We start from the raw sequence: 18,246 nt of genomic DNA on the forward strand, positions 1-18,246 counted from the left end.
TGACCCGACTCCGTGGCCCTGGGCGTGCAATAAAAATGCAAGGGGGAAAGTTATTTGGGATTGATTTGTGACGCCACCCATGGTGTTCGGCAAGGGATGGCCGACGCTGCGGTTCAGGTCCACTGGGGCCGATGGTGATGCAGTAAAGATGGTACAGCTCCCCACAGGTAGAGTGAAGCTCCAGGGCAGATAAAAGGACTAAATTATTCTGACGACACAGCGGGGTGCAGTCTTCACACTTTACTCACAGTTTGTGGGTTACAGTCACCAGCTAGGTGCTGTGTTCTCCCGGTCAGTGGTCTAGCCAGCTCTCAGGTAATTTGGGGTGCACTTCTCTGGGACCCCCTTTTTATGTACCTTTCCAGGCTGTCTCACTCTGCGCTGGCTCCCGCCTTCCTTCTTACATACAGTGTCCCAAAACAGCAGCCTCAGGTCCTGTCGGGCGACGTCCTCCTGGTCCCCTTGACCCTATGCGGCTGCCTTTTTAGTGAATGTGTGTAGATTTGGCTGTGGCACATACAGACACCACAGCCTTCGGTTTGCTAGCTGAGTCCTACAGTCTCTCCACTTGTCTGGGGCCGGTCCCCCACTGCGACCTGGTCCCTCCACCCAACTACGGTCGGTTTGGATTCAGGCGTCACCGGTGGATTCTTCACTTCCCTGGCCCCTAGGACCCCTTCTCTTTCTGGAGCTTCTCCTTGCTCACTCTTCTCCTCACCAACTCACTAACTCTTCTGACTGACTAACTGAGCCTCAATCCTGTTTCCATAACAACCCTTCACTTCCTCCACCCACACCCTCTACCTAGTTATCCCTATTTTGATGAGTGTGCTGGCATTCTGACAGGATCCAGAAGATTTTTCCCCACTCACTCACCCCCTTTTTTGTTGATCATTACTGTCGCATTGCTTTATTGAAGGGAGGTAACACTTAGCCATCTGGCTGTGTGATCTTTTTTATTTAACAAAGGACTGGTTGATCGACTTGAGTCAAGTAAGAACTGAGTCGTTAATGTTTAATGATAAAGTTATATGGTATTTATTTGGTTAATATTGAATAATATCCTTAATAAAGCACTGCAGCCTTATTTATCCAACCTGTTGCTGAGTTTTTATTCAATTTATGATAATTAAGGGGAACTTGTCACCAGGTTTGGCCGATAAGAGATGCGACACCATCTTTCAGGGCTGATATACAGTATTCTATAATGTTGCATATCAGCCCCCAACCCAATCCGCAAGAGAAGAAAAGTTCCTTTTTATTATACTCCCCTGCAGGACGGTCCGGTCCGATGGGCGTCGCTGGTCTTGGTCCAGCACCTCGCATCTTCTTACGATCCCTGTCCTTCTGCTTGCTTCATGTGGATGACACGTCCCTTCGTCATCCACACAGTCTCCTCAGCACAGCGCTCCTGCGCAGGCGTACTTCTCTGCCCTGTTGAGGGCAGAACTAAGTACTGCAGTGCGCCTTCGCCCGGGCTCTTTGACCTGTCCCGACACCTGCACACTGAGGTACTTTGCTCTGCCCACAACAGGGCAGAGAAGTGCGCCTGTGCAGGAGCTTTGTATTATGGTTTCCAGTGCGCACTGACAGCTTGTTCCTGTGTTCAGTGGTCACGTGGTAGCGCTCATTAAAGTAATGAATATGCGCTCCACGCCTATGGGAGTGGAGTTGTGTCCATATTCATTACTTTAAAGAGCAGTACCACGTGACCGCTGAACACAGAGCTGCAGGCACCAGAGACCATCTGAGAAGCAGGGACAATCAGAAACCGCATCAGGAGGGGGTGAGTATGAGGTGACAGCCGCCACTTCTGCCGCTCTCCCTCCCCTGCCAACCCCCTGGGACAATAGCTCGAGTATACTTTCAGCCTTAAAAAATGGGTTGAAAATCTCGGCTTATACTCTAGTGTATACGGTACTTATTTTCCATAAAAGTTTTACTTTAACCCCCAATTTTTTTATTTTTAAAAAGATAACAGTGGAAAATGGACCCCAAAATTTGTTATGCAATTTCTTCTGAGAACACCAATACCCAATATGTGGTTGAAAACTACTGTGTTTTCCAGAAGCAAGCACCAGATGATGTTGCTGAGTGAAAACTGCAAATCTGGCATTTTAATGCCCAGTATGTTGTAGTGCCCAATGCATTATGCCAAGCCCATGCTTCTAGAGACATACACCCGTAAATTACGCAGACTCTTATTGCTACAGAAATGCAAACATGTAAACGTTAAATGAAGTTTAGACACACTGTGGGACTCAGAAGAAAGAGGGACATTTGAATTTTGGAGCGCAGAATTTGCTGAATTTCTTTTGGGGGGCAAGGAGCCATTTTGCTTTTCAATTGCCTTTGTACTACGAGCAGAGTGGAAACCTCCTATATTTCCTTTAACAGATGATGGACCTGAGTGCAGACTTGTTTTTTTGTGGAATGAGCTGAAGCTTTTATTGGAAACATTTGACATAATGTCTGGGATCACATTTATCCGGTGCTCTATGCTGATCACTTACATAGGAGTTTCCATCTAAATCTACGAGTGACATGATTCAGATAACACCCCCCCCCGAGTGATCCATTCACTATAATGAGGCAGCAGAGTTACTTTGGACTCTGTCTGACCTCTGTTCAGCTTTGTACTTCTTTTCAGAAGTGCACACAACTGTGGCCAACCGCGCTTTTATGCACGTCTAAAATGACGGACACCGCCGAACCACAGGTCAGACAGCGTCCACAGTGTCTACATCTTCCTCATTATAGGGAATCTTCCCCCAGGCGTTCCATCTGAATCATGTATTTCAGTGATTTACATGGAAACCCCTGTGTCAGCACTCAGCGTAGAGTGCAGAATAAATGTGAGCCGAGTCTTACTGCGATCTTTGGGAGGCAGAATGGAAAAAATCAACAGCAGGTAAAGAATTGGCTTTATTTATTTTCTATGCCATTTTGCATGTGGTATATATATATATATTTTAAATGTTTTTCATTTTTTTAAAACTTTTTTACTTAGTCCCTCTATGGGACTTTCACTTTTACCACTTTTATCGCTGTCATAAAGCATTGCAATGCACCACCATTGTTCTGATTTATAATTTTCAGTTCTGCACTGACACACAAGCTTGATAGACCATGCACTCAGCATGGTATAACAAACATGCTAGTCTGGTGTCCCAGATGTCGTCATGACAACCTCAGGTCACCATGGCAGTGATGGGGCCCTCACGATGACTTTGTGGGGGTGCCGACCGGAGGGGATATTGATTGCAGCATTTAAGGAGTTAAAGTGCTGGGAGTACGGTGGCAGTGAGAGCCGGGTGTTAGCTATGATGTTACTTAATTGAGTTGGCATGAGAAAAAAAATTGCTGCATGCTGAGATTGGCAATGTATATCAGATGGCATGCACCCATAAAAATCTATGGTTGTGTACAAAACATCAGACTGCACTTTGATGTCTTCTTTGTGCAGTCCGATATACATCGACTCACACAATGGAGAAGATGGAGAAGTTTAGTTCTTGATCTTCTCCGCACCTGTGATCCAATTCTCACATGATAGAGAATTGGATCATAGTTAAATAACAATCGGCTCACGCTCACAGTAGTGTTTGAGCCAAGAGTAATTTGTCTATAGCATCCGATGATTCTCTCTTGCAAGTGTGAGTGAACCCTTTTACTGAGCTTCAGAGAAGTACCAAGTAGGCAGCAACGGGAGCCGAAGGAGCTCTTACCTCGGGGTTTCAGACTAAATCCCCACAAAAAGGCAATTCAGACAAAATGCCTACTTCCATTCACTATAATAAGGTAGATGTTTGACCTCTGTTCTGGTGGTGTCTGTATTTTTAGTGCACAAAAGTGTGGTCGACCACAGGTTCGGTCTGGCCATCTGGCAATTATGCAAGTGCCAGAAGGGCCTCTCTGGTCATGGGCTGCCTTGTCTGCTACGTTGTTAACAGAATCTCTGTTCTCAAGACACCCGTACTGTTAATAGTTGTGATGGAGCACAAAGTCGCTGACTCCGTCACTTACCCCAACAGGCCACAGGTATCATTAGAAATATTGGTCTTGTAGAAAATCTTCCTTTCCTCCATCCAGAGTAATTTTAGTAATATATCACATCTGGTTCATGGGGACGGGGACAACATGGGCCTGTGTGATTTCAAATGCCAGGACAGAATTTCAGCCCCAGTCCTTACCTGGGTCAACCACCAAACGGCGGATGGCTAAAAAGACGGGACACTGCACTGCCGGGACACAGGTCAGAGTTGAAAGTTACTTCTATGTCTCATTATAGTAAATGGTTCCATGAGTAGTTTCATCTGCACCTATTTTTTTGGGAGTCTAGATAGAAACCCTGATGTACCATACCATAAATGTGAACATAGCTTTGAAAGTAATCAAAAACGTTGTGTACCCCAAAATGATACCAGTAAAATTACATCTCATCTCAAAAAAACAACCCCTCCCCCAGGACCATCATGTGTCAATGTAAAAATAATGTGGTTCCATATCACAGGTAAATCAACGACTCTGGAAAAACAGCATGGATCTTCATACAAATAAAATCCTGAGAAATATTTACTCCCAAATCCAAATGCCCAACTACCATCAGAACCCCATAATGTGCCTAAACTGCAGGTAGCATACATATGTTTGGTATTGCTGTTTTGGGAAGAACCCACTTTAAAATTAATGTTGTGCATGACTCAATAAACATGATGCATTGAGCACTAAGCTGACATATTTGTAGTTTTCAGTCTGCAACATCTACTGTATGTTATTTTCTGGAAAACACCTGTAGATAATTTCATTAAAGGGTTTAGTTTCAAAAATTCTAGCACCCTAGGGTCTCTGCAAATGGGGTCCACAAACTAGTCCAGCAAAATTGTGTTCCAGAAGTCCAATGCTGCTTTGGCTCCTGAGCCCTACCGTGTGACTAGCAGCTGTTTGGGGGTATCACTGTGTGTCCGAGAAATTGCGTTATAAATTGTGGAACTCATGTTCTCTTATTATCCACTGTAAAAAATAAAAATTTTCATCTGATAGGCCCCTGCAGGATTAAATTGTTTTTGAGGTTCTCGTCAGATTTCAGATATTTTCATAGAGAAGGGAGGGGGGCTCCTTCTTTCACCCATTATTTCCTCCAGCTCTCCACAATGCTTTCACTGGTGTACCAATGGCAATGTCATGGCACCTGGGGGCCTATTGTAGGCCACTGTGTTTGCCATGTTTGTACACCACGAACAGAAGATCAATAATTATACAGTAGATTGCAATGCTATGGTATTGCATTGGTACATAAGCAATGAAGCAAACCTGCTTAAGTCTCTTAATTGTACTAATAATAAATGTAATTATTTAAAAGAAAAACTTTAAAACTTTAAAAACTTTAAATCACCCCTCTTTTCCCAAATTGTAAATAGTGAAATGTATTTTTTTTTTTTTACAAAATTACCACATTTAGTATTGTTGCATTCATAATTGTCTTATCTAATAAATTACCAAAATAGTTATCCCAAATGGTAAACACCGAAACACATAAAAGCAGTCAGAATTGCTGTTTTTGGCCAAAAATGTACTAAAAATAATCCCACAGGGATACTAAAGAAAGCAACAGCTTATCACACAAAAAACAGGTTCTCACACAATGTGAAAAATAAAAAAGTTAGACTCAGAATATGGCAACTGAAGCCAAGTTTTTGTAAATGTTATTTTTTATTTTTTTTAAGCAGTAAAAAAAAATCAAACAAACTATATTGGTTAAGGACATACAAACCTTACTGACTCATAGAGAAAAGTTCCAAGGTAATTTATTGGGGGTGTTGTTTTTTTCAATTCCATCCTGTTTATTAGTACATTATATGCTAATATGAATGGTGTTATTCAAAACTATAATATGCCCACAATAAACAAGCCATTATACAGTTATATTGATGGAAAAATAAAGTTGTGAAAGAAAGAGAGAGAGAAAGAAAGAAAGAAAGAAAGAAAGAAAGAGAGAGAGAAAGAAAGAAAAAGAAAGAAAGATAGAAAGAGAGAACGATATAAAGAAAGAATGAAAGAGAGAGTGAGAAAGGAAGAAAGAAAGAAAGAGAGAGAGAGAAAAAAGAGAGAATGAAAGAGAAAAAGAAAAAGAACAAAAGAAAGAAAGCAAAGAAAGAGAGAGAAAGAAAGAGAGAGGGAAAAAGAGAAAGAAAGAGAAAGAAATAAAGAGAGAGAAGAGAAAGAGAGAAAGAAAGAAAAAGAGAAAAAGAAAAAAGAGAAAGAGAAAAAGAAAGAAAAAGAAAGTAAGAAAGAAAGGAAAGAAATAAAGAGAGAGAGAAAGAAAGAAAGAAAGAAAGAGAGAAAAAAGAGAGAAGGAAAGAAAAAGAAAGAAAGAAAGAAAGAAATGAAAGAAATGAAAAATGAACCAGCCTCCAAGGGGTAAAATGACCCCTCCTGGTGTTCCATTGAATTATATTCTTCTGTTTATCTTAATAGATAACTATTATGTGAAGATTACAACAGGCATATATCACATGAAAGATCCTTTTACACCTCTCTTAATTGCACTTCCTAGCAAGAACTCCCTTAAAACATATTTCATCATCAGTGCCAAAATTGTACATTGCCCAGACGGCTTAAGAAAGGTGCAGGTTACAGCTAAATGTGCAGTTAATATAAGCCGCTGTAATCCGTAATTGTTTGACCTTCTTGGAACAGATCAATAAAACAGCAGATTTATTGGACTTCATATTCAATCATTAATCCACGATAACCTGTGAAATTGTACAATATAATGTTTCTTTCTCAATGGACTTTAATCTGTCTCGGTCAGCAGTGTAGCATTCATTGACTAATATTTTACTAAGGTGCACAATATGCATTAAATCATATTAACGTCTATCTCTGCTACCCTGGAGAAAGAATTAGAGAATCTTTTTCAGGAAATGATTCTTTTTTTGTGAAAATATATGATTATTTCTGTAAATTCTACTTTGCAGCTAGGATTTCCTTCAATGAGAAAGATTTACCTCACCCTGTATATAAATTCCTCTTGTCAGCTCTTCTAGCATCCAGCACCTAGAAGACATTCTTTGCTTGCCTCGCCTAGCTATGCCACTGCAACTGTCCACATGGCGGGCATAGATCACCAAGATATTCTGCAGTGGTGAAACGACAACCCCAGCAGCCGTGGTGACTGCTTTCCATCCCACCGTCTCAGTGTGCCTTGGCAGTAGGCTCATAGTCCCATCTTAGACCAAGGCAAAATATTAAAAAGGGTGGTACTTTTGTCTGTCACTTGCTGCGTGTTACTGGCACTTGCTGCCCACGTGTCACTGTCGCGATGAGCATAGAGTGGAAGGAAGGAGGAGAGTGCTGGTACCAACAGCTGTTCTTTATTCCAATGTTTAAAGGAATTTTCCGGGCCATGTATGAATTTTTGCAGTCACTTTATCTGACTACCGTTTTTCGACTGTGCAATATGCATACTGCTAGGATTATGCTCTGTTCGCCTACTGAAGCTGTCATCACTTGACAGCTTATATGCAATTTCTATACCTGTAGTCATGTGCCGACATCCATTCCACTTTTCTAAACAGAACATTGAGAGACGTTGGAAAAGTAGCCAGCCAAACATGACTTCATGTGAAGGCTCACCTGACAACTACTCCAGCAGGCAAACAGAGCAGAATTCTGACAGTGTGCCTGGAAAGTGCCTTTAAACATTTAGGCTACCATGCAAATCGGGGGATTAGCTGTAGAATTTTCACAACACTTTGCTATGAAAAATCACTCCCTACAAAGCCATGGCCTATTAAACTCCACAGAGACCTTTGTCCTGTTCCTTGAACCTCCTTTGTCACAGAGTCCTAGGCCTCTTGGTAGATTGACCTTGTGTACTTGCATTATGGCCTCCTATTTATGCCCTTTCTCCCATGATATAATGCCTGCCAATTTCTATTAGATGGGGCAAAAATTTGGAATAGCGTATTTTGACTGTTGGGAAGACCAATTATCCTGAAATCAGGGGACTTGGTGGAAAATTGGCAGAGCTTTCATGATCCCCTTCTAGATTTAAAAAGCCTAGTGAGAAAGTTCTCTCTTTGCTGTTAACCTGTCATTGGGATCAGAGGCCCCTCGACATTCAAAACCCACCATTCAAACTTTTATGTCTTGCCATGGGAATGGGCTATTGTAGTTTGTCATTAGCGCTTTTCATATAGTTTACATATTTTAGATATAATTTTTTTGGCCATCATGATGGCATCTATGGGTTCAGACAAGAGAATGAAGGCCAATTCAGAAGTTTCTGTATGGGGTCTAGCCTTTTTAGGTGGTACACCTTTGATATTGAGCATAACAGTTTGCTGTTTTTTTTCTATTTTCACCAGTCAAACATTTACAAATATTTTAGACAGTCAAACATTCACAATCAACGCGGACTTAGTTACACTCTCTCAATCACAGAAACTGAGTACTTGAAATTACTCAATAACGCTCATTCAATTTTGCAAGTTTTCACCCACTTTGCTCTCCCATTTCACACATTAAACTTAAAGAAGTTGTCCACTACTTAGACAACTTCTTCTCATACCCCATGCTTGGCACCGATAAAATAAAAAAAGCTTATACTAACTTCCTGTGCTGGCGGCTTTCCTGCTTTGCTGGCACTTGCTCTTCCTGGAGCTCCTGTGCTGTTGTGACACGTGACCCCAGAACCCAATCAGCACTGGTGTCACTGTCCCTGCCTCCTGTCAAATTAAACATGAAGAGGAAGTGAGAGATCGACTGCAGGCCGGACTTCCTCTTCATGCTTGATTTGTCCGAAGGTGGAGACCGTGACACCAGTGCTGATTGGGCGATTGGGTCACATCTCACAACATCCACACGAGAGTCCCGGGAGTGCGAGTGCTGACACTGCTGGAACGGCACCAACACGGGAGGTGAGTATAGTTTTTTTAATTTTATTGGGGCCAAAAATTTTGATCAATAAGGGGTTGTCCTAGTAGTGGACAACCCTTTTAAGGTCACATTGGCGTTAGAGACTGCTAGGAGCCTCCATCACAGTTTCATTGAATATGTAAAAATGGCACAGCAAAAGTATAAAAAAGCCATGATAAAAAAAGACACCACGATAGAAACCTGGTGGGGTACTGTGGGTTTCTATCCAATGATGGATTCAGCACTTAAAGGAGATATCCAGGACTTAAAAAAAATATATGCCTATGGACCAACAGACATTTAGTTGCTAACAGAGGCAAGGTGAGGACTACTGGTGTCATGCTGATTGACAGCCGTCTTCCCTCATTTCAGCAGCGAGGAGCTGGCTGTCAATCAGCATTACACCTTTAGTCCTGCCCTGTCAACAGGAAAAGAAACCGAGACTTTGTTGATGTGACATCAGTGGAGGTCTGTGACCGTTCTGTGCTGGTGGAGAATGGTGCAGGTACAACAGTCAACAGATAGGTTGGTAGTCTTGCATATCCCCGTTAAGTTATTTTAATTTTTATCACTATAAAGTTGCAGGAAAACAGAAATGCTGGCCCAGATGTGAACGCACCCTTACTAGTAGTCAGTAACAGCTCCACAAGATATTAGTTGCAGCATTACTCAGGGTTATATGTAGTTGCAGTTTCACAGTAGATCAGTCACATGCCTTCGTTATAGCACTGTAATACAGTTGTGCAATACAAGATTCAAAAGTTTGGACACAACTGTTAAAGCAATGGGTTTTCGTGTCCTTATTGAAATGTGCACATTGTATAATCATACTGTAGGCAGCAAATACATAAAGAAGCATGCATGGAAACAAGGAGTATAGAAACAAGAAACAAACCAGAATACGTGTTAAACTTTTACTTGACATTGGTATTGTCGACCACCGTAAAAATGTTTTCCCCCCCAAGGGTCTCCGACCCCTCACCTCCCCAACCCTTCGGATAAAGACATGAGTCTCAAATTGGATATAAATGGCCACAGCGGCCTTTATTATAAACAAACACAACATTTTAACCGTAACCTGATCCGGGGAGGGGGTCCTTGAAGCTAAAAATCTGGTGTTAACCATATTATAAGCAAGTGGACAAAGACCAACCATAGATTACTCTCAGCCGTTACCCCACAGGCTCGAGAGCACCAAAATACCCCGAAGGGTTCCCGTTGTCCACTTGCAACTTAGGAATCTGGCCCACCGTTACCAAGATTCCTCCAAATCACCAGACCCGCAACCAAAACGTATCCAACTGGAGAATCCGTATCCCGACGGACCCCCCAGGCCAATTTAGCACCAACTCCAAGGACCCCTCCCCCCGCCTACAGCCACTATGACTCTAACTAAAACAACGAAAATTAACAAAATACACAACATAAAGGGCGGGTGGGCGGGACTGCTCCCAGGTCCTCAGAGTGGGAAGTGACCGGCTCCTCCCCCCCACTCACCCCATACCCTCTCCAGGCCAGCATCAACCCTCCCCTCAGGGAAAACTCCCCACCCCCTTTTTCCCTGCTCCAAACCCCCTGTCATGTCGGCTTCCACGCAGGCCGCCCGGGGGAGGGGGTGGGGCGGCTCGCTCCAGCCTGGTCTTGACATTGGTATTGTCGACCACCGTAAAAATGTTTTCCCCCCCAAGAGTCTCCGACCCCTCACCTCCCCAACCTCCGAATAAAGACATGAGTCTCAAATTGGATATAAATGGCCACAGCGGCCTTTATTATAAACAAACACAACATTTTAACCGTAACCTGATCCGGGGAGGGGGTCCTTGAAGCTAAAAATCTGGTGTTAACCATATTATAAGCAAGTGGACAAAGACCAACCATAGATTACTCTCAGCCGTTACCCCACAGGCTCGAGAGCACCAAAATACCCCGAAGGGTTCCCGTTGTCCACTTGCAACTTAGGAATCTGGCCACCATTACCAAGATTCCTCCAAATCACCAGACCCGCAACCAAAACGTATCCAACTGGAGAATCCGTATCCCGACGGACCCCCCAGGCCAATTTAGCACCAACTCCAAGGACCCCTCCCCCCGCCACCACGAGGATACTTGACCCCCTCAAGTACCCGAGACCCCACCAACCTTAACCGCTATGGCTCTCTCAATGCCAGACTGCAGCCCAAGGGCCCACAAGTCAATACCCACCGCGTTCAGATGAACGCCATCACCCAAAAGAAATTGGTCACCACCCCGCTCCAACTCAAAATGACGCACGGCGAAACCCCCATTCCGAGCGACAAAACCAGACACGGCCCTATTAACCTTGATGCGGGCCTTATTAATTTTATCCACCGACCTGGCATGCCGCCAGGACCTCCTTGGAACGATCTCCGACCACACTAAAGACATGTCCCGAAAGGAAGCCAATAAGCGCAGCATGTCATGCTTAATGTCCCGGATTAACTCGCGACAAGGGCGAACTCCCAAGTCATTTCCTCCGACATGCAAAACCAGAATGTCGGGAGGCCTGTCCAAACGAACCCCATTGTGTACCTCCTCCAGGACCCTATTCCAACCCAAACCCCGAAACCCCAACCACCTGATGATGGCCACGTCCCTGGAAAAACCGAGCTGTCTTCCATCCTGTCGGACGTCTGCTCGCCGCGCACCCTAGTACACGTAAGAGTGGCCAAAAATCGACACCAACAGCGAGGATGAACCTGAAAAACATAAACAACTTAAGCACACACCAACCACAGGTACAGAAAAAAATGACAGCCACCCGCCTCTCAGGGCCTCACGTAGCTCCGATAACGACCAGACTCCCACCGCCCTATCCTCTGAACCACTTCAGGAGCCAAACCACTCCGTGCTGCCTCCGTAGTGGCCCCGATCCGAAAAGAGTGCGATGCAAACCTGGACGAGTCCACACCAATAGTCTCCAAAGACTGCCGGAAAACCGCTACAAACTGGTATCTTGACAGAAAAGCCCCATCCTCATGACGTAACAAAGGCCCATCACCCTGCGGGCGAAGCCCAACAAAATCCTGCCAGCAACGAACAGGACACATCACGGACCCGGGAACTGCACTCAAAATCACCCTTTTGCCCCGTCCCGTCTGATCCGTCTTAGACTTCCGAATCCAAAATTGCAACGACCTCTCGGAAACAAAAAAGTCCCCAGCCCGAAGGCCCCCTTGATGAACTGTAGTGGGAGACACCAACTCCCCCACCCTCAAGGCTCCGTAAAAGGCCAACGAAAAAGCTAAACGAAATAACACAGCCTCAAAAACGGAAACACAAATATTATCCAGACATGCCCCCAACCGCTCCAACATCTCAAAAGACACCGGGCGCCTGCAATCGCCACGGCTACTTGTCCTTCTCAACCCCCTCACAGCTTGCTTTACCAAAAAGGACTTCGTCACATCCTGCAGGCCGCGGAGCCTAAAACCAAAAGCCAACGCCGCTATTGTCCTATCAACTTTTGCTGCCGACCAACCCTGATCCGCGCCGTGCCTCATCCACAACAACAATGCCCCTACTAGGTCACGACCAGTACCCGCCACACCACACGACGCCAACCAGCTCTCCCACGCACTCCATACCGCCTGATAACATGACCACGTACTCGGCGCCAGGGACGCTTGAATTAAAGGTTCTGCAGCCCGGACACCACGCTCCAAAGCTCCGCCGGACATTCCAGCCCCGTCTCCTCGGCATCCGGAGCCAGCGACCGAAAACGCTCCCACTGGAAACGAGACAAAGAATCAGCAATGCCGTTATTGACACCGGGCACATGAGATGCCGTGAAACAAGCATTCAAAGATAAACAAGACAAAACCAACTGCCGAAGAACTCTGATCACAGGAGGCGACGTTGTCGTCAGACTGTTAAAGGCACACACAACCGCCATATTATCACAGTGAAAGCGCACCCGCTTATTTCGGAAATCGTCGCCCCAAAGCTGCACAGCCACCAAAATCGGAAAAATCTCCAACAAAGTAATATTTCGTACCAATCCGTTTTCGAACCAAGGTTCAGGCCATCGTGAAGCACACCAACGGCCCCTGAAGAAGGCCCCAAATCCAAAACCACCCGACGCGTCGGTAAACAACTCCAAATCCGCATTACCCAGCGCTTCATCCATCAACAATGAACGCCCGTTGTACCCGGACAAAAAACGGTCCCAGACCTCCAAGTCGGCCTTGTGTTCAGATGACAAACGAACAAAATGATGCGGGGCGGAAATCCCAGCCGTAGCACTAGCTAATCTTCGCGAAAAAATCCTCCCCTTTGGAATTACCCTCTGGCTTCCCTTTTTTCTTAAAACACTTGGAGGCTCCGTGCGAGGCCCCGTTGCAGTTGGAGCACAAGTGTTTGAACTTACAAGTCGCTCCAAACTTGCATTGGCCATCGTTGAACTGCCAACAAACACCATGCTTCTGGCCGCCGGACTGACCCGACTGACCCCCGGCTCCTGGAGAGGAACCCTGCGAAGCGCTTTGGCCGGAAGGTCCGGCCCCGCTCTGAAAGGAGTGACCAAACTTTGTTGGCGCCATCACCCGTAACCACAAACCAATGTCCTTCTGATCCCACCGGATCGCCGGACGAACCGCCTTCCGCTGCCGAAACTGCTCGTCGTATCGTAACCAAGCTTGCCCACCATATGCCCTATGCGCCTCACCTATGGAATCCAGATAACAAAACAAGGCTGAGCAGTTCTCAGGAGCCTTCTCGCCAATAACACTTGCCAAAATCGCGAACGCCTGAAGCCAGTTTACAAACGTCTGCGGAATAAGGCGCCATCGCCGCTTTTCTTCATCCTCCTTCTTGCTATCTTCCTTTTTACTCTTATCGAGGTTAAATTTCTCCAACGGCAAGAGCGAAAATATCTCGACATACTCATCCTTCCAAATCTTCTCACGCACCTCCTTTTTTAAGTGCGCCCCCAACGGCCCTTCAAAGCATACGTACACCTCGCCACGCGCCTTATCATCCAACCGAATGCCCCCCTCCTTCTCTTTTTCAGTCTGCACCGATACAGAGACCGGCTCGGACAACCTACCCGATTCGGCAGACCCGCTGCCAGATAACGCCAACCCTGGAGCAAACGATCCGGCCCAAGCTGACAAAGGGGATGGCCCTGGCCTGCCACTGCCCAACCGTGACAACAGCTCGCGTACACCCGACAACAACTCCCCCACCCCTTCACGACCCGCATCTACCCGCATACCAACTCCAGCACCACATTCTACATCCCCCTCAACCCGATTCACAGTAGTTAGTAGGGGACAAACAAAACATAGATGGGTTCTCACCAGGCTGCAGGGGAGCTGTGATCCCCCCAGCCGCAGACGCCGTCCAGCCGTCTCTTGATCCCGAAGCCGTCCGTGTACTGTCCTGGACGTGAACCTCGCTCCGCAATACCGGTCCAACCGATCCGCCTACCGCAGAGGGGACCGTGCCGAATCCGTCATCCGGGGTGACTGCCAGGCGTCCTGAATGTCCAGACCCGGACCCGCTGTCGGAAACGCTGCCGCCGGGCACAGCCACCCAGGGAGATGCAGGCCCGGTCGCCGGTGCTCCAGAAGGATGGTGCCCCCTGGTCGTGTCCAGCAGCCCCACCGGGTCTGGGGCGCTGCCCGCCGCTGCTGCAGGGATACTCCCCCGCCGTCTCATGTTGTCGCTGAAAGCAGGCCGCCCGGCCTGGTCATCACCTGGACGGCCCGCCGTTACATCAGTGGGAGCGTTGGAAGCTCTGGCGCGCATAGGCCCCGCCCCCCCGGCGTGCTGGGGGAGAAGGCCTGACTGGCGCCGCAGGCCTCAGCGCGGCAGGCGCATTCCTCCCAGACCGCGGCCTGCTGGGGCGCTTCTGAGCAGGCACGCGGCCTGGAGGGTCCCGTGAGGGGCTCCTGCGCCGACGCTGAGCCACAGGAGCGGCGGCTGGGGAAAAGCGTTCAGGGGGCCGCACCCGCCTAGAACGCCGCTGCTCACCGGTCCCGACCGCCGGAGGGTCCACACCGCCGCTGACGCTGCTGCCGCCACCGCCGAGGATAGCAGCCACTTGAGCCTCCAGCCAGCCTGGAGGCTGAGACGCCGCCGCCGCCCGCAGCTGTGACAGGACTCCCTCAATGGACGCCATGGTAAGCTGCTGGTGCTTCCTGCTCCCAGGTCCTCAGAGCGGGAAGTGACCGGCTCCTCCCCCCCACTCACCCCATACCCTCTCCAGGCCAGCATCAACCCTCCCCTCAGGGCAAACTCCCCACCCCCTTTTTCCCTGCTCCAAACCCCCTGTCATGTCGGCTTCCACGCAGGCCGCCCGGGGGAGGGGGTGGGGCGGCTCGCTCCAGCCTGGTCTTTCTCAAAGTACCCCTTTTATTTTGATGATAGCTTTATGTACCTTTGGCATTCTCTCAAGTACCTTCAACAGGTGATCACCTGGAACGGCTTTCAATAAAGAGAGATGCCTCATCAAGAGTTCATTTGTCGAGTCACCGGCCTTCAGAAAGTGAAGGCGACCATCAGCTGTATTTTGCAGAGGCAGTGTCAGTACATATTTCTATACAGTGCCGAGTCCTATTCCATATCCATTTTCAACAAAAATATGTCAAAAACCACTCAACTAAGAAAAGAGAAATGACAATTCATCATTACTTTAGACATTAAGGTCAGTCAATCCAGAAAACTGCTAGAGCGTTGAAGGTATCCTGGCTCCTGGGTTTAAGAAAGAAGCAGAAGCTGTATGGAGCGTTACTAAGGAAAACCATGATTCAGCTGGGATAGATTGTGTTTTTTTAGGTGGCTGTAAGGGTGCGTGTCCACAGTCCGGATTGTCGGCGCTTTGGACGGAGCTGAAAACCCACTCCGCCCAAAGCACCGCCCCCTTCTGTACGCACGGTGATTCCGGATGTGTTCATTGTACACATTCGGAATCGCTGCACCCTATACATAGGGCTGTGATATTTACCTTGCGGCAACAGAGCTTAGCAAGAAGGTAAATAGACATGCTGCGTTCTAAAAAGACGCGTCGCATGTCCGTAAACACAGGCCGCCGGATGCGTGTTCGCATGCATACTGGAGACTGGATTTCAAAAAATCCCCTCCACTAGGCTGTAACATCTGGATGCTGCGGGTTGTACCCATGGACACGTACCCTAAGGTCTATCATATTATGTGTGTGTGTGTGTGAGTGTGCGTGGGTGTTGTAGGGGCCATAATATTATGTGTATGTGTGAGTGTGGGGAGGCAGCTGTGGGGGCCCTCATATTGTGTTAGAAGACTGTGGGGCCCATCACACTGTGTGACTGCATTATCATGTGTGAGGACCATCATACTTTGTGTGATGAAAGGGGCTGTGTACCGGGTGAAAACATTATTGAACTTCACCAGGGTCACTATTACGTTGTAGGCACCTTGATAATCCCCCCTCTTTGTCTTTCAAAGATAGGAGGTGTGGTGTGGCCCTTCTTTATTTCGTCTATGTGCTATGATCCTTACTACATCGCTGCATATTTTTTTGATGGTGGTGTGGAGACAAGGGAGGTTGGGAATAGAAATTTTGATATTGAACCTTGTAATTTCTATGTACATCCTTAGTTAGTAATCTAATAAGTAGATAGAAAAAGAGTTCCATTTTGGATGTTTTTAAAGGAGAATTGTCACACCTGACATATATGTGGCACCCCAGGGTCCTGGTCATCACAGTAACATTGCTTTCCTCACGGGGAGAGTGATGTTACACCTGGCAGCGATGAAGGATAACTCTTATCAGGTAACCACCATACACACAACATGTTCACACTCCAGGCCACAAGGTGAAGCTTTTGATCCTATTTACTAGGTGACTCCCCTGCATATATAGATATAGTGTGATTTTGGAGGGAAAGTGAGGTAGTTAGTGCCAAGAAGCAGACTGGAGCAGTCTGAGGCAGGAAGAACGTCTGAAGGGGCCGTGTAGTCTGAAGTACTACAGCTCCTGGAAAGAGACATACAGAAAGCCGAACATTGTTCAGTGAGCATGAAGGAGAGCAAAGCACACGAGAGTAACATCAGGGGAGACCAACTACAAGCAGGTTGCCTCCCTCTGAAGCGCAAATTCCGGTAGCCGGACCACCGAGGTTGTAAGGAACTCTACGACTTACAGCAGAGACCGGCAGGACAGCTGAACTGCAAGTTACCTGTCCACTTTAATACCCAGGAGGCACGGTGACACCTATAGAGCCCGGGGCGTGCTAGAGTCCCTGTAAAAAGGCTAAAGTCACCACTCATACAGGTTTTGTCCTATCCTATATGGGGGACAGAGAAGATCTGTGAGGACCTTATCTGAAGCCATAGGCAGTAAGGGACTACAATGCCACCGCACTAGAAGAAGGCTTTTAAAGGGAACCTGTCACCTGAATTTGGCGGGCCCTTTTTTCGGTCCGATGGGCGGTGTTTTCGGGTGTTTTATTCACCCCTTCCTTTCCCGCTGGCCGCAATATCGTCTTGAAGTTGATTCGCTTTCCTTCGTAGAACACGCCTGCGCAAGGCAATCTTGCCTTGCGCACGCGCAGCATGCTTTGCCCAACTGTGGGCAAAGCCAAAAAGCATTAGTGCGCATGCGCCAGTGCACTATGTCCCGGAAGTATTTCGCTGTGTTCAGGGACATAGTGTGCCGGCGCATGCGCACTAATGCTTTTCGGCTTTGCCCACAGTTGGGCAAAGCATACTGCGTGTCGCAAGTCAAGATTGCCTTGCGCAGGCGTGTTCTACGATGGAAAGCAAATCAACTTCAAGATGATATTTCGGCCAGCGTGCGGCCAGAGGGAAAGGAAAAGGTGAATAAAACACCCGAAAACACCGCCCATCGGACTGAAAAAAGGGCCCGCTAAATTCAGGTGACCGATTCCCTTTAACTCCATCTGGTAAAGGGGACTCTGGATTCGCTTCCAAGCCGGCCGGACCCTGCCTGCCCTGTGATCTGGTACCCTGGACTGTGGCTGCCTGAAGTCTTCAGTAAACCAGGTAAAGAGACTGCAAACCTGTGTCCTCATTCTTTACTGCGCAATTCACCATCTTCCATCTACACACCAGGAGCCCTGGGGATACACTTCACCTGTGGGAAGTTATACCATCTAGCTGCCATAACATCACCCCAGTGAACCTCTCTAAGCAGCGTCGGTCCCCACTGACCGAATACCACAGGTAGTGTCACGAACATATTCTCTATTCACCAAATCCCTTTAAAGACTTTCTCCCTTTTAAATGCGCGCCCAGGGCCACGGATTGGGTCGCCACCGTGACATCCCCCTGTGAACACCGGACCCGGTGCCGAGTACCCCATGG

The sequence above is a fragment of the Ranitomeya variabilis genome, chromosome 2 (genome assembly GCF_051348905.1).
Source record: "Ranitomeya variabilis isolate aRanVar5 chromosome 2, aRanVar5.hap1, whole genome shotgun sequence".
In the NCBI taxonomy this organism is placed as follows: Eukaryota; Metazoa; Chordata; class Amphibia; order Anura; family Dendrobatidae; genus Ranitomeya; species Ranitomeya variabilis.